Genomic DNA, 21,785 nt, shown 5'->3' with positions numbered 1-21,785 from the left:
GGTTGGAAAGCACTGCTTATTTTTTTTATGGAATTAAAAAGATGGCAAAAAAATTTTTGTGCTTACAATTCCGTCGATGATGTTAATCATTTCCTTAAAGTAATGACATAAATCACTGGTGTCTGTCATCCAATAATTATATGCCTGGCTACGTCTGCTCAACTGAAAATAAGTTTCTATCACATAATACTTTTTATAAAAGAAACACACATTCTTCTTCAAGCATTTAAACAAACACTGGTAATTTGGCATCCATGTCTTTTATTTCATTTACACTGCACCACACACATTAAAATTAGTCTGGGCAATAATGTGTTAAAATCAACAAATAATGTGCATATTAAACTCAGCTACAGGGTGCATGTAAACCTCAAAACTTTGGGATGAAAACAATATTCTGGAAGTCAATGACAAGGACTGTATCTTAATCATGTTTGTGCCACCAAAGCACTGAAAATATATATCCTCGTAGATGGAATAATTTGGCAACATATGCTGTTATTTTGCCTCTTTTTTTGGAGCTAACAAATTTATATCAAGTTTTTGCTTGCAAACAACAAAACACAACTGGATAACTCAAGAGGAAAGTAAGTTTAATAGAAGGTCCATAAGGAAGTAAGAGAACCAAAGGGGGCCCATCTGTGGTCACTGCAGATTCCATCACTGCTTCTGGCCCTGCTTCTCATCTCAAGTAATGGATGTGGGTATCTCCACTTCAAAATGAATTCTGAACTGTCTTTACACTTTGAATTCCCAACTCGAGATTCCAAGTACTGGGCAAAAGCACTAACTTGCCATTAAGAGGTAAGGTGAGGTAACCGTGTTACAAGTAACGAAAAATTGGAGGGGACGGTATTGGACACTTCGGCTTTTCAGATGTGAGCACAGGAATTACAAAGAGATGGCAACTGTTTCCCAGGAAATGACTGAAAAAGGCTGGTTTGATTTCACTGAATAAGCACAATATTTTCATTACTGAAAAGAGTTAATCTGGGTGGCGGTTAGGGGAAGGGAAACAAAAATGTAAGGCTAGAACACTTGTGTTCAAACATATTCTTAGCTACTGATTAAATTTGGGATCAAAATATAACTCTTCAGTAAAAATGAGAATGGTCAAACAGCAGAGCACTTTTCAAGTTGGAGAGGTGTCTGTTGAATTTTAGCAAGTGTGCTAAATGAATGGGGCAGATATATCAAAATAGCTTTTAAGCCATTTTTCATTTGATTCCTGGGCCCTACCAGACAGATAGAAAGAAAAATCACATTTTTATGTTAATTGCGGGCCTCCATTCTACAAGTCTGACCCCTGAGTTCTTAACAAATATGCCAGGGCAAACTGAAATCATAAACCAAATTCCACAACATAGCTGTTACAGCCAGTTCACCCCAGCCATACTCTCCAAAAAACCTAATGAATCTATTAAGATCTTATAGATGTTACCAAAGAAACAATAATACATGATTTAAAAGATACAGAAAATCCTTACACAAATTGTCAGATGCATACAATCATAAAGTGTCTGATAAACATACCAGAGATTTCTATGAATGAAGTTAAACACATATATTTGACTTGTTTATTTGAATATCACTTTGGTTGTGTAAGGGCTTTCTTAGCCACAAAAATAGTTTCTTCTCTCTTAATAAAAATGACAAAGATGACAACAACCAACCATAACTTGCCTTTGCTGAATCAAACCTATAATCAAAGATTTATTTTATCCACATAATGACATGATGAATAATTAATGCTTTCCCTCTAAAATCTGTTCTATTTTAATTTTAAACTAATTTAAAATATATATGTTCCTGGTAGCCTGTTAGCAAAAATAATCGGCAAGCCCTGGATCTTGCCATTCTCGGAAAATGCAACAACTGCAAGTTTCCAGGGTAATGCTGGCTCTGGGACTGAACCACTAGCTCCTGGTTTCATTCATAGTTCCCACTTCTGCCCTTTGTCCGCATCTTGATTTCCATGCATCAGTCCTGAAAGCCTCTAAGACCAAGATTCAAATGATTTTCTTTTCCTCTTCCTGCTCTGATAAGCAAATATCAGAAATATACAAACTCTAATCCTAACTAAACAACCCTGACATCATTCCCGGTGTCCAGATGGGTGGATATTATTATCCTTACTGGAGATACACATTAACAGAAATTCAGTGGGTTAAAGTCACTTGCCCCAGTATAGCTTTTCTGATATTTTTATATAAAAATATGCCTTAAAAATCCCCTAAGTGAGCATAAATGTAGGAAAAAAAACCTCTTCATTTTTTATAATCCATACCTCTAAAATTTTATTAGGTACTGAGAAAAAGAAATCAAATATTTTAAAATTACTTGAAAAGTTCATTTAAGTAACATGAAGTTCTTTTGAACTTAACTGATCAACCTAATCATTTTGGATCATCTCATAATCTATTAATCAAGCTAACTGTTGATCTCCCCACCCAATATATTATTTCCACTTCTGAGAATAAGAACACAAACGTATCACCCCCCAAAGCACACACACACTTTTAATTCCCAGTTTTTTATAGTGAAAAGTCTGATAAGGGTCTCATGCTTCATTCTGTTCATACCTTTCCATTACGCCATTACCAATGATCATTTCTGCTACTGTGCCTGTCTCTCCTACTCTTTATATAAAAATGAAAATATGAATATAAATATAAATATATAGCTTCTGAAAAATGTTCCAGTGTCCTTGTACACACTGTTTCCCCTGCAGGAAATACCCTTAGGTATCTCCTTCTACATACTAGTCAGACATTACTTCCTCTATGAAGATTTATGTATAAATCAGAGCTAATGATTGCAAGTAACCGAATATCCAAACTAGTAGAAAGAATGCAAGTTATCAGATAAACTTCAACACCTCATCCTCTGCATCCCACTTAACCTTGAACTTGATTTTGATCTTTGTTTTAAAATCAATCTATCTATCTATCTATCTATCTATCTATCTATCTATCTATCTCAGTAGAGACTGATGCCTCAAGCCAGCATCTGATATAGAATAAGAATTAAGTAAGTGTTGTTTGAGTGAATTTTAGATCTGAAGGTTCTTATAATCAAAGAAGGGAATTAGAGAATTCCCTTATCTCTTGATATATATCAGGTGTCAACAGCATGACTTTTGATGCACTCTCCTTAAACAACTGTACTGACCCGCACACAACCTTAACAAACTGAGTTTTAAATTTGTGGAAGGAGGAGAATAAGGTATGAGAGAAAGAAAGGGAGAGTGAGAGAAAGGCTTTGGCCAACTCTAGAATGAAGAAACTTCTGTGTTCTGAACTTGTGAGATGAAGAGAGTGCTATTTATGAAGTATAGTTTTCTATAAAAATAGGCTCATATTGATTTTGATGACTTTTCTTTTTTATATCCCAAGCATCTGGTGAATATTATTGTTGAGTTAAAGCTTGGTGCCTCAATCCAGGCAGTAAATGCAGTTCAGTGGGTGAGCCAGACCTCTTGTGAGTCAAGAATCCTTGATCATAAATCTCAAAATAACAAACATTCATCAAAGGTCTTGTGACACATTTTTTTTTCCACTTTAAGTTCTACACTTTCTGGTTATATCCTACAAGGAAATAAGCAAGCAATGCCTAGCACATTATTTATCAGACACTATGATGTACTTTTATATTGCAAATATATTTAGAGTATTTTTACGTTGTGCCATACTAGTGCATATCCTGGATTTGTATATTATACTTTCCCTAGAAGTAGAAGATGCGTTCTTTTGAAAACGGGATATGTATAGAGAAATATTAAAAGTGTTTCTGAATAGCGACATAATAGAAATTTCTTTATTTTAACACAAACCACAACAACAATACTGAGAAATACTTGAATTTTGAGATATATAAATCTTAGGAAAAAAATGTGTTTCTCCCCCACTGCATGGAGTTGCAAAACCTGGGGAGAGTAAATATAGCATCTATTTGAGGACTCTGAAAACTACAGACTAGCAGGTAGATTGAGAAAGAAGACAAGAATCAAAGTAAACAATAAAATTATCATTTTTTTCTCCCTTCTGATGTCTTTCAGCATGGACTCAAAGCATCCCCAAACCAAGAAGTGGACCTCTGCCCAGACAAAGAGGGGTAATAAAGAATCCCAGTATACTTTTCTCATGATCATTAGGAAAGACATCTTCAAATGCTCACAGATAGTGAAAGAAATCTATTTTCTATTATTTTCTCTTCTCCTTTTTCCTGTGCCCAAGACAAGCCCACAGGAGCCTAAAGTTCTCAGGTCAGGGAAATTTCCTCTCCGATTTTAGGAACTTTGATTTCAGGAGAGTGGGATGAAGCCCCTGATTACTTTTTTCCTCCCTCTTTCCCCTTGCTATGTGGCCCCAATGCAGGCATTTTTGTGGGAAGTCTATAGCAAAAAACTGTGAAACCCCAGGTTTCTGAATGAAGGACCCAAAGGAGAGCCCTGGGAAGTCCGAAATAGGAGCAGTCAGGGAAACCGACGACATACAGTTGTTTAGGAACACTTGGGATTACCCCATGAGCTGTTCTTGCCTCACTCTGACCCTAAAGGCACGGATAAGCCTACAGGAGAGACCGACTGCTAGTTCCCAGAATGGCCACTAGGTAGTACAATGGGAAAAGTTCTGAATTCATCTGCAAAAGCTCTGGAAAAAACAATGAAACTTTAAATACTAATTTAATTGTCAAATTATCAACAGTCAAATTATCTGTCATCCTTATGATTTTGATAGTTTGTGGTATTTCAGGAAATAGTCCTATTGTATACAAATTGTTGAATGTACGCATTATAAAATTGTTTTTAGTAGTCCCTTAAAATTCTGTAATGTCTATGGGATCTGTAGTGATCTCTTTTCTTTCATTCTTAACATTTTATATGGCTTCATTAAGATATCATTGATATAAAAATTAAACATATATAATGAATGAATTTTGATGAGTGTGGACTTACGCATACAATTTTGATATCATCACCACAATCAAGATAAAAAACTAAGATTATAAAATCACTTACAAAAGATTTTCTGTGTCTTTTTGGGGGAGATCTACCCTCTTAACTAGCTTTTGAGTACACAACACTATGTATTGTTAAATATAGGCAAAATGTTGTAGATTTCTAGAACTTAATCACTTTGTAAAACTGAAGCTTTATACACACTGAATAACAACTCCTTATTTCCCCCTTTTCCCCATCCCCTTTCCCATATTCCCCATCCCCTAACAATCGCAAGTCTATTTTCTGCTTCTTTAAGTCTGATTACTTCATATACCTCCTATAAGTGGAATCATGCAATATTTTTCCTTCTGTGATTGACTTATTTTACTGAGTATAATATCTTCCAGGTTCATCTATGTTGTCACAAATGGTAAAATTTCCTTCTTTTTTAAGGCTGAATAATATCCCATTATATGCATATAATAAATTTTCTCTATCCATTCATCTGTCTATAGATATTTGGGCTGTTTCCAGATCTTGGCTATTGTGAATAATGCTGCAGTGAATATGGCAAGTGCAGATCCTGATTTCAATTACCAAGAAAATTCCAAAGACAGTTTTTTTAGAAATAGAAAAATAATCCAAAAACTCACGTGAAATAACAAAATATCTAGAATATCCAAAGTGATCCTGAGAATGAAGAATAAAGCCAGAATCATGACGTTTCATGATTAAAACAATATGATATTAGCATAAAGAGAGGCACATAGATGGATATAGATTAGAGAGCTCAGAAATCAACCCATGCATTTACAATCATCTGATCTTTGATAAGAGGGTCAGGAATACACACCAGGAAAAAGATAACCTCTTTAAAACATAATGCTAAAAAAACAGGATACCCAAATGCAAAAGAATGAAATCAGACTTCTAACTTTTTGTTTGTTTGTTTAGAGAGGGAGAGAGAGATGATGGGGAGAGCCAGGTGGAGAGGAAGAGAGAAATTCTTAAGCAGGACCCACATTCTGCATGGAACCCAGTGTGGGGTTCAGTCTCACAACCCAACGATCATGACCTGAGCCAAAATCAAAAGTCAGATGTTTAACTGACTGAGCCACCCAGGCACCCCTCCCTCTTTCACCATACACAAAAATGAACTCAAAATGGATTAAAGACTTAACACAAGACCTAAAACTGTAGAACTCCTAGAAAAAAACATAAGAGAAGTGATTTCATGGAAATCATGGAAATAATTTCACGGATGTGACACCAAAAGCACAGGCAACAAAACCAATAATAAACAAGTGAGAATATATCAATCTAATAAGTTTCTGTACAGGAAAGGAAAAAATAGAGTAAGAAGGCAACCTACAACCCAAACCATATAACTGATAAAGGGTAACTCCCCAAATACATAAGGAGTTCCTACAACTCAATCTCTCTCTCTCTCTCTCACACACACACACACCAATAAGTACCCTAATTAAAATAGGCAAAGGACCTGAATAGACATTTCCCCAAAGAAGACATACAAATAGCCAACATGTACACAAAAAGTTGTTCAAATCATTAATCATAAGGAAAATGAAAAACACAAAGAGATATGACTTTACACCAGTAAGATGGCTATTATTAAAGAAAAAAAAAAAGGTAAATGTTGGCAAAGAGATAAAGAAACTGAAAAGTTTAAATACGCTATTGATGGCAATGCAAAATGATGCACCCGGTATGTAAAACAGTATAGAGGTTCCTTAAAAAATCAAAACTAGAACTGCAAATCGGAAGCATGATAATATATCACCTTACAGCTATAAGAATGGCTAGATCCAAACAGACAAAAACAACAAGTGTTGGTGAGGATGTGGAGAAAAAGAAACTCTTGTGCACTCTTGGTGGCACTGGTTACACCAGTTTTCTTGGTGTGGCCACTGTGGAAAACAGTATGGAGGTTCTTCAAAAAGTTAAAAATAGAGGTACCATATGACCCAATAAACCCACTGTGGGATATTTACCCAAAGAAAACAAAACCACAAATTTGAAAAGATACATGCACCCCTGGGGCACCTGGGTAGCTCAGTCAGTTAAGCATCTGACTTTTTCTCAGGTCTTCATCTCATGGTCCCAGGATGGAGCCCCACATCAGGCTCCATGCTCAGCAGGAAGTCTGCTTTTTCTTCTCCCTCTGCCCACCCCCACCCCCACACTCTCTCTTTCTCTCAAATAAATAAAATCTTTTTAAAAAGATAAATCCACCTGGGTGGCTCAGTGGATTAAAGCCTCTGCCTTCGGCTCAGGTCATGGTCTCAGGGTCCTGGGATCAAGCCCCACATCAGGCTCTCTGCTCAGCAGGGAGCCTGCTTCTTCCTCTCTCTCTGCCTGCCTCTCTGTCTACTTGTGATCTCTGTCTGTCAAATAAATAAATAAAATCTTTAAAAAAAAGGATATATGTGCTCCTATGTTTAATATAGCATTATTTATAACAGCAAAGACACTGGAAGCAACCTAGATATTTATCAATAGAAAAATGGGTAAGGAAGATGTGGTACATACATGCACACACACATACACATAAATGTTGGAATTTTATACAGCCAGGAAAAAGAAAAAAGGATGAGGGAACCTGAGTGGCTCAGTGTGTTGAGCCTCTGTCTTCGACTCAGGTCATGATCCCAGGGTCCTGGGATCGAGCCCCGCATTGGGCTCTCTGCTCAGCAGAGCTTGCTTCCTCCTCTCTCTCTGCCTGCCTCTCTGCCTACTTGTGATCTCTGTCTGTCAAATACATAAAGGAAATATTAAAAAAAAAAAAACATAAAAGAAAAAAGGATGAGATTGTGTCATTTACAACAACATGGATGGACCTATGGAGTACTGTGGTAAACTAAATAAGTTAGACTGAGAAAAACAAATACCACATGATTTCACTCATATGTGGAATCTAGAAAACAAAACAAATGAATACACAAACAGAAAGCAAAATCAGACATTGAAATACAGAAAACATACTGATCATTGCCAGAGGGTAGGTGTAGGTAGAAGGAAGGGCAAAATAGGTGGAAGGTAGTAGGAGATTCAGGCTTTCAGTTATAGAATGAGTAAGTCAAGGGCATAAAAGACATAGCATAATGGACATAGTCAATGATACTGTAATAGAGATGTAATGGGACAGATGGTGGCTACCCTTGAGGTGAACACAGCATAACATATAAAGTTGAATCACTAAGTTGTACACCTCAAACTAATGCAACATTGTGTGTCAACCATACTCGAAATAAAAAGAAAAATCAAAATGGAAAAAAAAAATCAAAACTAAAACTACCATATAATCCAGCAATCTAACTCTTGTGTATATACCCAAAAGAAATGGAACCAGGATCTCAAAAAGATATCTGCACTTTTATTCCTAATATTGATTATTTATTCTTTTACTTCTGACTTGCTAGATATTTATCATTTTATATTTTTAAAGAACCAACTTTGGTTTTTATTTATTTTCTTAAAACTATTTGTTATTTTTATTTCATTATTTTCATTTTTATATTTATTATTTCTTTTATTCTTGCTTTGAGTCCACTTTTTTCTTTTTTCTTTTGTTTTTTCTTTTTAATTCTTTTGTTTAAGTTTGGAAACATATATTATTGATTACAGATCTTTTTTGTAAAATAAAAAGTTAGGATGCCTGTGTGGAAGTGTCTGCCTTCAGCTCAGGCTATAATCCTAGGGTCCTGGGATCTAGTCCTGCTTGCGGCTCTCTGCTGAGCAGGGGATCTGCTTCTCTTCCTCTCTCTGCCCCTCCCCTGGCTGCTCTCTTTCTCTCACTCTCTCTCTCAAATAAATAAAATCTTAAAAAATGAAAAATTAAATAAAAATCAAATGCTATACATTTTCTTCTAAGCACTGTTCTATTATATCCCACAAATTTTGACATACTTTATTTTCATTTTTTTTTATTTGAAAATATTTTTTGTTGGAAAGATTTAGTTCTTTTTGGGTTGTTAAGCTGAGAGCCTTAAGCTTCTCCCTAGCTGTTGGCTGGATGCATTTCCTTGCCATGTGGGCTTCTCCACGGAACAGCACACAATATGGCAGCTAGCTTCCATTGGAATAAGCAAATGAGCACAAGACAGTAGCCAGACTCCTTTTACAGTCTAGTCTCAGAAGTCATATCTCATTATTTTGTTCTATATTCTGTTCTTTAGTAGCAAATCACTAGATCCAGCCTGGATTCCTGAGAGGAGGGGATTAACACAAGAGCATGAACATGAGAAGGTAGGCATTACTGGGAGACATCTTAGAAGCTGCTGCTGAACACAGAAACAAAAAGCAAACAAACAAGTAAGTAAACATATCACTACACCAAAAACAGAAGGCATTGAAAAATGAGATATTGAGGCCCTAGTCGGGGTGATAATTTAAACACATAGACTGACCGCTCTCTCAAAAGCAATGTCTGTGCTGTGATGCATTGAAGTAAAATCTCATATGGATATGAACTTTTAAATTTCTGTTATTTTCTTAGCCAGTAAAGAGGCTGTTTCCCCCAGTGAAGGCAATAACAGAAATACGAGCATTTGCCATTGCTTGCTTTCTGATTTCAGCTCAGGAATTGGCTCAGCTCTACCTTCTTTTAATCGACACAAAAACTGCCTTCCAGACTATTTTTACCTCCTTCCAAGCACTGGTTCTGAGTCAGAGAAAACACACTGTACTCCTGGGACACAAGGAACAGGACAAAGCTACTGAAACCCAAGTAACTTCTCTAAGCCACATGCAAACAGGGCCAAGAAACTTCCACAGAGTCAAAGAAATTGCTCCCCAAAGCCATATAACTGGAAAATTCCAAGTGGACATAAGAATGTCTCCACTTTACTGTTTCTTTTTAGCAGATGCTGGGTGAGGGCTATGCCTTGGACCAATACTTAAGACTGGTGTGGATTTTCTGCAAACGCAATCTCATTTTTGAGGTATGTCTTGTTTCTACATAAAAAAATAAATAAAAGGAAAATTCCATTTCCCATGTGCTCACTCCATGCCATAAACTGTGCTATGAGACTTTTATATTTGTTTCATGAAATACTATCATTCTATAATTCCTGTTTTAGGGATGAGAAGTCCGAGAGTCAGATATTACACAATTTGCTCATGTTTGCTAGGGTAGGAATAAGTCATTTTTCACCCTAGGTTTAATAACAAGGTCTGAATTTTCTATAAGTTAACACTATTTAAGGGCGCCTGGGTGGCTCAGTGGCTTAAGCCGCTGCCTTCGGCTCAGGTCATGATCTCAGGGTCCTACGATCGAGTCCCGCATTGGACTCTCTGCTCAGCAGGGAGCCTGCTTCCTCCTCTCTCTCTCTGCCTGCCTCTCTGCCTACTTGTGATCTCTCTCTGTCAAATAAATAAATAAATCTTTAAAAAAAAAAAAAGTTAACACTATTTAAAGACACTTAAAGTGTACCTTTTTTTTAAATTTTTTTTTAAACATTTATTTATTTTTTTTAAAGATTTTATTTTTATTTATTTATTTGATAGAGAGAGAAATCATAAGTAGGCGGAGAGTCAGGCAGAGAGAGAGAGAGAGAAGCAGGCTCCCGCTGAGCAAAGAGCCCGATGCGGGGCTCGATCCCAGGACACTGAGATCATGACCTGAGCCGAAGGCAGCGGCTTAATCCACTGAGCCACCCAGGCGCCCCTTAAAGTGTACCTTTTAACAACTGAGTATACCAGTAGATAATTCATTTTTTAATAGTCCTTATGGATGTCTATTACCTTCCAGACTTTGTGTTATGAACTGGATATACAAACTAAAATAAAGTCTTCAATATCATTTTTGGGAAGTTCACAGTTTACTCTGAATGATGAACTCATAAACAAATATTATAACACAAAGTATTAAGAATTAATAAAACCCTATCAGAGTGTTATAGGGGTATTAAAAATTGGAAGAAGCTTTATAGGCAAGAATAATTTTGTTTACTAGGACACATCTTGAAAAAAAACCTTGACTTTTGGGTTCTGGAATAATACAGAGGAGTAGATATCATTCCGGAGAGGTGGAGATAACCCTCACATATTTTAGAGCATAACTGGTTTCCAATACATCATGCTATTGAATGAATTAATGAATAAACAAGTGAGTTGTATGTTTATGGTTCTAGCAATTATGTGAGAGGTGAATCATGTAGTGGTGTAAGTTAATTACACTTACGCATATGCCCGCCTTACCTAACTCTGAGAAGATTTTTTAAAGATATCTGATTAATATCTAAACACAAGTAGCTCTTAACATGCTAATTAGATGTCAATTGTTCCGCAAAATAAATACAAACATTTGTAATGGTAATTGAGGTTGAACTTGATATGATTATTTATTAATTCTAATTTTCAAACATGTTAATTACTACAGCTAAGGAAAACCCCCATTCAAGATTCAAGAGGTCCCATTAACCCATCTTTACTTGCTGATTATGTACTTTGTGCAAGATGGGCTAGTTTGAGTGTATTTACTGTTTACTGCTGGATATGTTTAATGACTTGTCTCTGGAACAGGTAACTGAGTAGATGGCCACCTAGAGAATAGAAAGTTTTGAAGGAAGTAAAATAAAAGGCAATTGAGCAAAGGGTTTTACATCTACTATCAATAAAACTCTCATTATAGAAGAATGGTAGCTTACACATCTTTTCACAGCTCAAGGTAAAGCTCCTTCCATGATTATCTTTCTAGTCTCACCCAATCAGAATTAGCCATTTGCCTTTCTGGACTCCCACAGCAGATTGCTTAGAATGCTTAGACATCTCCCGAGTCATCTATTGATCTCAGGAACTGAGTCTTACATAGGAAAAAAAAAAAAATGACATTTGTGTTATATCCTTTAAAGTATGTATCTCTACAATACGGAGGGGAAGGCAATATAACCCCTGTTTTAAAAAGGAGGTAATTGTTTTCAACTCTATTTAATGTCAGATAAAACTGATCTTTATCCCTGATTACATTAGCAATCACACCAAACGTACAGGACCTTCCTAATGAATTAGCAAGCTGTTTTTCAGACACAAGTATAAGACTATAAACTCTCTTTATCTCTTTTTTCATGCCAACATCCTTTATTTGTCCAAGTTTGGATTTCCAACAAAGACACTATCCTGACTTTACTTCTTGCTGTGCCTGGTTTTTCAAAGAGCAAAATGGTTATGAGCTTGTTTTGGAGTCATATAGAAGAAAACCCATTTCAGCCATATATTATCTGTATAAAACTAGGCAAGTTAAAACACATCTTGAGACCAAATTCACCCATATATAAAATGAAGTTGACACCAGTCTTAATTCAATAGTACTGACAGGATTAAATGGTGTTCAGAAAGTCCTTCACCCAAAATTCAATATATTATAATAAAGATTAACAGTCAGCTTTTGCCACATTCCGTACACTATATTGTTTTTCTTGTGTTGAAGAAAAATTTGCTCCTTACAACAATCTCATTTTAGGGAAGAGGGAACTAAGGCATTTAGAAGTTAAGTAGATTTCCCAAAGCCTTACTGACGTAAGTGCCAGAACTAGGGCTTAAACCCAAAGACTACCTCTGAATTAGTTTTTACCTTCATATACCCTGTTTCTATTAGGTTCACCCATATATATTAATTATAACCATTAATTCTTGATATTTTTTCCTCCAAATATCCCCAACACTTTTTTTTCTTTTAGAGCTAAATGTTAGCTGTATATACATCCCTTCTTATTAAAACAATCAACTTCTGGACTATGACTAGGTCTTATGTATATTTTTTCTGAGGTTTTTGAAAGTATGAGTCCCATATATGATACTCATTAATAAATACTGTGAATGAACAAGTACATGTGTGGTATTCCTGGCGGTCTACACGTGTATGCTATAAAGTTATGTCACATAGTAATGTGTTCGGGATAGCTTATTTGTGAAAAATGCTCATGTATCATGCATTGGACTATGAAAAATCCTATGGGCGCACTGATCAAATGAATTACCTCAGAATTATGAGCTACAGGTAACAGGAAGATCTGGAGTATGCTAACAGGAATGGCAGACTCATATTTCATCCAAAGTAAGAACTATTACTCACACCACAGAAGACTGGAAACTGAGGTTTGCAGAGTTTATGTTATGGTCTCATTTCTATTCTACACAATCATAATTTGAACTCAGGGCTCTGTCTTTTTTTTTTTTTTCTATTTCACATGGAACTATATGCTATTAAATTTCAAGCCCAAGATAAGTCTTAAGTTTGAAACTGAAATAGTCTTAAATGAGCATTTACCTAGTTATATCAAATAAAATACCCTGTTTCAATGGTCTTAAAGTTATTTTTATTTTGTATGGGGGTTTATTTTATACTGTGCATTTTGCTGTTTTTGTTGTATATGGAAAGGTACATAACTATGGGGTCCCCAAAGAGTTCTATTTGTACAGTAAGATAACAAATACAAACAAAGACACTGCATATACAAGCACTCACAGAGACTACCTAATCCAATGTACAAATGTCTGTTTGATAAATGGATATATGCAAGAGAGCAACCAAAGATTTCATTGTTTCTAGTTCAACTCCTCTTCTTTGTATCCTTTATTCCTTCTCTTATCAAGTAAGTTGACCTACTTGCTCAATGTAGACATGGCCATAATCAGAATGTGGCACCATAATAATTCTTCCAGTCTTTTCTTAGGTTCTTACAATTACTTAGCAGTATGCTTTGTAATTAATTCACTTCCTCCCTCCTTCTACCTGACCTTTCCTTTCCCAGGAGTTAATACACATTTACAACTTAGGAAGTGGATTCATAGTTCACCCCCACCCCTAACCCCACCTGCAAATAAAGCACTTCTTTCCCTAGATAAAAGCACTTCAAATATTATTTTGCAAGAACATTCATCATGTGGCCCAGAGAACTGACTGCCTTAAAACATTTTTAAAGAGTCTTCAATATATTTAAAGGTATCTTTCGTCAACTATCCCTTACTGGTGAAATATAGCTGTTTTTCTGTGTGTGCCCTTTGGTGTTAGGCACTGTGTTAGGGATATTATTCATGCTACTCCAAATAACTTTTAAAAACACTTTGTGATTTTTGTGTCCTTTTTACAGATGAGGATGAGAGAAGTTAAACATTCCACCAAGTGTAGCAAGCCCTGGAGAAGCCCCTCCCATAACCACATTACGCTCATAGATCCATTATGTGTTGATAGGATCCTATAATAACTCCTCACCTAAGTTATGTGTGTGTGTGTGTGTGTGTGTGTGTGTGTGTGAGTGCACACACGTGTGTGTTTCACCCATTCAGTGGGTAGGTCACAAGGGCTAGGGAATTAATGGTCTCAGTAGTATGACTCAGATTATGATAGATGGAAGTTAGAAGAAAAACTTTAGCTTCTTTGCCCATCTGGTGGGACAAGACTGAGGTGTGTACTACAATCTCCGTTTCCAAATGGAACTTAGCTCTAGTCACACACAACTGGAACCTGCTGAGTAATACTTACTTCGTAAATTCCTTGTACTTCCCCATCTCTCTTGGTCACTTCCCTACGTTCTCCTAGGTTCTCCTTTGCTCAAATCCGTAAGAATTCTTATATCTGCTTCCACTAGACCCCATTCTAAGACAGCTACTGGAAGGCAGAACTGACACAAATCCAGATCTGCCTATCTACAATGTCCATTCCCATATCCTCTAAGGTTCCCCCATGCAAATTCAATACATGGGTTTTGGCAATTCTCCCCTGGCACAGAATTGGCACAGACAAAAATGCTATCATGTTAGAAAGTTCTGATGAGGTGATAGCCCTGTGGAGTTACTTTTTTTTTTTTTTAATTATGTTTGTGTCAGATTTTTGTTCTTGGCATCAAAACAAAACAAAAAACAACAACTCATTGCTTAAACAGACATAAAAAGGTCTTCTTTCTAAGATACAGAAAGAATACATATCTGGGTCCCAATTTTTTCTTTCATGAGGTAACCTCTGTGGAGATGTACCCAGACGGGTGTGAATGAGACCTTAGTTGCTCTCTGCTGTGCACCGAACCCCACAGCATGAAAAGAAAGGGTCCTGCTGGCCCATATATATATATATAACCACTGAGGCAGGAGCAATAAGACTTTACTAATAGTACCATAGGAACATTCACTGGAAGCCAGTGCTGCTTTGAAACTTTACAAGTGTGATGGCAAAATACAGACATACAGGCATGCAGAGACAGAAATAAAGACACCGAGATAGAAATATAGATATTTTCCCTTTTATCAGTCGTTCAGAGTGAAAAACCTGCTTTTATAAGTTTCAGGTTATAATTCAGCTCATCTTCAGAGCATATTTAAAATGGGTGATTTTAGGAGCACCTGGGTGGTTCAGTTGGTGAAGCATCTGCTTTTGGCTCAGGTCATGATCTTAAGGTCCTTGGATCGAGCCCTGCATCAGGCTCCCTGCTCAGGAGGTAGTCTGCTTCTCCCTCTCTCTCCATGCCCCCCCCCACTCTTGCTCTCTCTCTTTCACAAATAAATGTCTAAAAATAGAGGTAATTTTAAGAAAAACAGATAATGAAAATATCTCTGAAGAATATCTGTACCCTAACTGTATGTATCTTACCATCTAATAGATGTGGGCTATAGTGATAAACCTGGAGCAGAAAATATATGAATACTATTTTTAATTGAATCAAAGAGAAGAAAAATTTCAGGTGAGATTGGGTCTCCTGTTGGAGTGTGGAGAAGTCAGTTTGGGTGGGAACAGTCTGGAGAAATGAAGAGACATGGTATGCAGAACCCACAATCAGACTAATGAGGCTGCATGGCACAATACAAGACACTTGGACTTATTTTCAAAGGAATTCAAGAAGCAGAAGTACACAGTAATGATCGAAAGGATCAATTTCAAGACAGAGGGTCCATATTCAAATTTCGGCAGCATCATTTATATATAATCTGTATAGCCTTGATCCAAGTTGCCAACTTCTCTGTGTTCACATTCTTATTTAAAAATAAAGATAAAAATAACAATCTCACAAATAAAATCCTATAAAAAGTTAAGTGATTCATAAAAATCTCTTCCTTTTTAGCCTTTTCTTTTTCCTATAGAGAGTCACTCATTCATTAATCAAGCTGTAATTAAAATTATTAATAGAGTAAATAATTTACATTTAATAATATATTTCCATGTAGACCATAAGAAATATCTTACTTTGTGTGAAAATAAAATGAAGTTAATCAGGTAATACTATTACAATTTTATAGAGGAATAAAATGTTCTCCACAGAATTAGAGCAACTAGTAAACTGGAAAACAGTAACTTATAGCTATGAGAATATATGAAATTTTCAGTTAGAAATGACCCTAAGTAAAAGATCGTTAAGTCAAACAGGATGTATTTAGCCTATCTCATTTAGGGAATAACCACTACATTTTATATGGCTTTAATATGACATTTACTGGTTTCTGCTTATTTGTTTTGGTGGTAGGGGAGCATACAGTCTTTAAGGTAAAGAAGATTCTATAAATAAAATAGCAGTCAATATTTTTGTTTATTTCCTTTTAGGATTTGTTTTTCCGTGTTAGCTCACACACAGAGAACTACACTTTATAATAAATAATATTTCTCAAATTTAAGAAATGTACAGTCTCTTCCAAAGGGAAATAAATAATTTCCTCAAATCACTGAAAACACTTCCTCTGCTTCCTAGGAACCTACAATTTGAGAAGCAGCATCTTGAGACAGTGAAATTTTATTTGATGAAATAATTTTCAACTGCCAATGATAACTATGCAAGCAATGATCACAACTTTCCTTTCTAGAAATGAACTATTTTAGTTGGTTGTTCGGTAGCCATGAAATGAACATATGTACACAAACAGACTTTTTTAGAAAATACTAAGGCCATAGTATATTGAATGTTTTCTTATTCCACTATTTTAAAATAATATATAAAATTATACCATTTTCTCAAAAATTTCTTTGAGGTTGTTTCTTTAAACTATGCTCCTAAATGTAAACACACAATGTAAAGATATGTGTATATTTTTAAGGCATTTACCATATATTAACATATTTACTTACAGAAGTATGGTTTAATACCACTTGTTGCAGTCTTTAGTATTTTATCAATATCTTTTTTCCTTCTGGACATAAAACCATATTGATGTAACTGCAAATGTCAAGAGTAATAATTCAGCTTGCAATGATCATAAAGTCATTTTTTCTTATCTTTAGCGATCAATAAAACCACATGACCCTCTTTTGGGCTTCAAGACCAGGACCTTCCAGAGTTGAAAACTCTGGTTGAGTGGCTTTCTCATGATATCTATTCATAATTTCAAGAATTCTGTTGACTCTGAGTATAAATCCTTTCCCTAGAACTCCTATAATGTTCGTAAGTCACGTGACAGGAGATCCTTCCTCAGGACACTCTTGACTATCCACTTGGTCTCTTACTGAGAATCATGCCAGAGGCTGAGACCACTAGGGAGCTGCTTCAGGTTTACTCATTTAGGTTTGTGGCTCAAAACACATATTTTAATCTTTGGAAAATAGGACAATTTTTCAAAAAAGTTTCTGGTAGAAAGCCTGGGTTCCACTCCTGGCTCTGCCGCCAATTAGGTATATGAACTTGAGCAAATCTCTCAGTCTTACTCAGTCTTAGCTCCCACATTTGGGCATAGGGATTATTGAAAGCTTTGCTACCCTGGAGAACTTTATGAAAATAAACACCCTGTTAGGTCCTTAAGGACAGAGAGCAGGCCAAGTTCATCCTCAAATCACCAGTGCCAAGCTAGCGCCTAGCATAAAGCAATTGCTGCCATGAGAAATCCTTAAGTTTAGTTTCACGGATCATTTAACAAACATAAATTTATTATCTACTACATACCAGGCATATTTAAGTCATTGAAGATATAACAGTGAACAAAAGAGAAAAATATCAAGGCCCTTATGGAATTTAATTTCTTTTTATTTTTAAGATTTTATTTATTTATCAGAGAGAGAGAGGGAGAGAGAGCGAGCACAGGCAGACAGAAAGGCAGGCAGAGGGAGAGGCAGGCTCCCTGCTGAGCAAGGAGCCCGATGTGGGACTCGATCCCAGGATGCTGGGATCATGACCTGAGCTGAAGGCAGCTGCTTAACCAACTGAGCCACTCAGGCGTCCCTGGAATTTAATTTCTAAGTAAGAGATCTTCTTTGAGGGAAAGAAACATTATATATGTATATATATATTCAAATATCTATATCTATATATACAATATATGTAATATAGACCATATATTTGGGTATAATAGAAGGCATTTATATATAATAAAATACATTTATGGAGAATTTTGTGATTTTGATAGGTAATTTTATATTTAATAATATCTAACTGTAATAAATTTGTTAAGCACAGGAAATTCATTATAACATTCTTTTACCTTGGAAAAATTCTAGGCAATTGAACTTTTAAATATTCACGAATTTTTATTAGCAATTATCTACACATACCGAGGAAAGTTTTAGTTAAATATTTAACATGCCCTTGCGGTGATTCTCTTTTGTCCCTATCTTTTTTTTTTTTCATTGATATTGAAATTTCATGGGAGATATTGTACAGAAGATGTCCTTGATTTTGGTGTTAGTTGTGCTCATGCGGATGGAAGGAGGATAGTTTTAGAGAAAACAGTACCTCTGTGGCCCTGTATTTAAAGGACCATAACTGGAAAACACTGTATTTATACATACATATATATATATATAATTATGTAATTATAAATTAATATTCATATATAAATTATATGTATGGCAATGATTAAATTATATGTCTCTTCCCACACAAGATATACAAGAAGGAATGGAAATTTTAAGGGACATCTCTTAGTTCATAATATTAAAACGGATAGCCATAAGCCACATTTGTGTGTGCATTTGGGTGCAAGCACATCAGATATCATGAGTTCACTGAGAACTTTTTAAGCATGGAACACTTACTGGATTAGGCTGCTATAAGCAGCCTTTTAAAGTCAATCCAGTGTAGCGTGACAAGGCAACCAGGACTGGCTCATCCAGTTCAAAACCTGCAGCCCCATGAAATGGCACACATACGGTGCAAAGGCCCACATTTGGTGGTAGAAAGAAAAGTTGAGACCCAGAGAATTCAATACTCAGTTACTGAGAACTCGCAGTGCACTTGGTACTGGGACTGCAGAAATAGAGTCCCCTCTCTAAGGAGATGAGAACAAATTAGGAGACTCAGATTTATAAGAGAGGAGTGATGGTTCAGAATTTAGTCCCATCTCTTATCAATATGTGATCTTAACCATTTTCTCTAGCTCTCAAAGCCACAGGTTTGCTGAAAGAAAGAATGGACAAGCAGAGACTGTTCAACTCAGCAGGTGCGTAGACAGTTCTGTTTGTCTAAATCTGCATTTCTGATAAAGTTCCAGGCTGAGTGTTGAAATAGCACCATTTAGAGAGAAACATTGCATTCTATGCTTCATTAGTCAGACATCCTGAAATCATTATATATTAGCTAAAAGAAACCAAGTGGTTTTCCCAGGACTTCCAACTCTGCATAACATATTGATTTTCTATGTGTTAACTCGTCATTCAGAAATACAGTGTACCCAAGGCTGACACAGGCAATGGCAGGAGACTTTATTTATCTTAAGGTTTAAGTCTTGAGAAAGATATGTATTGAGCTAGGTTTTTTTTCCCCCTATGCGGTAAAACAAATTAAAAAAAAAAAACAAGACTGAATATGTTTTTATTAGAAATAACAAAGTTTTAATAGACTATATCTGATTTCTGTCCATTCCATCAACTATGGAATGATGTGAAAATCACTTGATCTCTCCTATAATCAGTTTATCTTCATCTTAAAATGGAGCATCCACCTTCCTTATTGGATTATTATGTTAAATGAGATAATCTCAATCAAAAGCACTTTATAGAACTATAAAGACTATATGTGTGTATACATATATATATACGTATATATATGTATGTATATATATACGTATATATATATATGTATACACACACATATTGTCAGCAGTTACCATACATAGTATCTCACACATGATAGGCAGTCAATCAAATAAGTTTTGAATGAATGAATAAATTTACTAAAGATTGTAATCGAATATTTCATTCAATTCTTACTTCTAACAAGCAATTTCAGGCTTAGAATATAGGCAAAATATTTAAGCTTCTGATGCTTTCTTGCATTAGAGGAATTAGTTATTTCTATATCATTAGGCTAGAAATTCAACTTGTAAATACATTAAGAATGAAGATACTTTAGAAATTGATAAAATACTACACTAAAGTTAATTTTCAGATTTTAAAAAATCTGAGAGTTTTATAAGTCTTTTAAGTGGAAGTCATAGAATTTCAATATATAGTATCTCAATAGAATTTCATAGTCACTGTATTCCAATTTAGTAGTGAAGGACAAATATTTATCCCAAGGAAAAGCAAGGATTGAGAAGATTAGGTATTTCACCTGAATTTTACATGAATAAAAAAATGTCCAAGACATAGAGACAGAAAATGGTATTACTGAACTAAAGACCGTGTCGACTGGGGCGCCTGGGTGGCTCAGTGGGTTAAGCCACTGCCTTCGGCTCAGGTCATGATCTCAGGGTCCTGGGATCGAGTCCCGCATCGGGCTCTCTGCTCAGCAGGGAGCCTGCTTCCCTCTCTCTCTCTGCCTGCCTCTCCATCTACTTGTGATTTCTCTCTGTCAAATAAATAAATAAAATCTTTAAAAAAAAAAAAAAAAAAAAAAAAAAAAGACCGTGTCGACTGCAAGGAAAAATATCTCATAGATGCCAGATTCATGTATCTAGTACACAGAAATGGAAAGTTTTGTGAACCATGAACACTGTACATTTGAGAACCTAAAGTATGCACTAGTTCACTTTAAATATGAGCCATATATGTTCCTGAGAAAAGTATGGTTTAGTAAGAAGTATACAAGAGTTGTAAATTTGAATACTAACTTAGAATACTTATTGTAATTTTAATATATAATATAATATATAATATATAAAATATATAATGAATGTATAATATAATATATACATATATATTTATATATAATATAAATAAAAACTTAATATTATAATACTGAGAATACTAAACTAGAATACCAACTATGCATCCAAGCATGCCACTAAATGTTTTGCACATATTATGCCATTTAGTTCCCCTTATAGTCCAATAATATAAAGATTATTGTCATTTGACAAGGCAAATATGTTAAAAAAATGCAAATCTGAGGCTTTTAAAATAACATGTCCAGGATTATACTGCGGCAAAATAGAGTACTGGGATTTGAACTAAGGAAGTCTGACTCTAAAACCTATAGACCTTTTATTTTTATTGAGGATGCCACATTGTCTCCCCACATGCACTTACAATCAGTAATCTGTGACTCAAAAAGGAATTGAAATGTAGGATTTCATTGCTGCTGCTGCTAAAGTGAGTTCATGATGACACAGTGCAAGTCATAGAGGAGGGATAGAGTCGAACACATAACTCAGGCATGTTGCCAAGGAAACTGTTGGCAAACCAAATGTCATAAAGTCCAGGGACATACGAGAAGATTATTTTCTTGATCAGTCTCCATAGCAAGGACAGCCTCCTAGAAAGACTAAATTATGGGGTGGTAGTAAGTTTTCAGAGCTAACTTTAAATGTTTGGGAATTTAGTGCATATTCCTCCCCATCCCCAAACCCTTGCCTTGCTGGAGAAATTGGAAATTGTTAACTGGAACTTTCGTCTAAAGTTTTAGAGAAAGCTGCTTTGAGAGTTTTTAATATCAAGAATTCTATGAACCTCAAGGCAGCCTTCCACTTAGAACAA

At 35.5% G+C, this 21,785-nt stretch overlaps 1 long non-coding RNA gene across 1 annotated transcript; it reads right to left on the bottom strand.

Annotated features, from left to right (window-relative positions):
• Positions 1 to 11,464: 11,464 nt before the first annotated feature.
• On the bottom strand, positions 11,465 to 21,412 carry LOC116578789. Its single transcript, XR_004281054.1, has 3 exons — positions 21,339 to 21,412; positions 17,010 to 17,097; positions 11,465 to 11,505 (listed from the first exon to the last, which is right to left on the bottom strand). It is a non-coding gene; the product is annotated as an uncharacterized LOC116578789 (long non-coding RNA).
• Positions 21,413 to 21,785: the final 373 nt, after the last annotated feature.

This window comes from Mustela erminea, chromosome 19 (genome assembly GCF_009829155.1).
Source record: "Mustela erminea isolate mMusErm1 chromosome 19, mMusErm1.Pri, whole genome shotgun sequence".
Lineage (NCBI taxonomy): Eukaryota > Metazoa > Chordata > Mammalia > Carnivora > Mustelidae > Mustela > Mustela erminea.
This window is presented reverse-complemented; position numbering and strand designations above follow the sequence as displayed.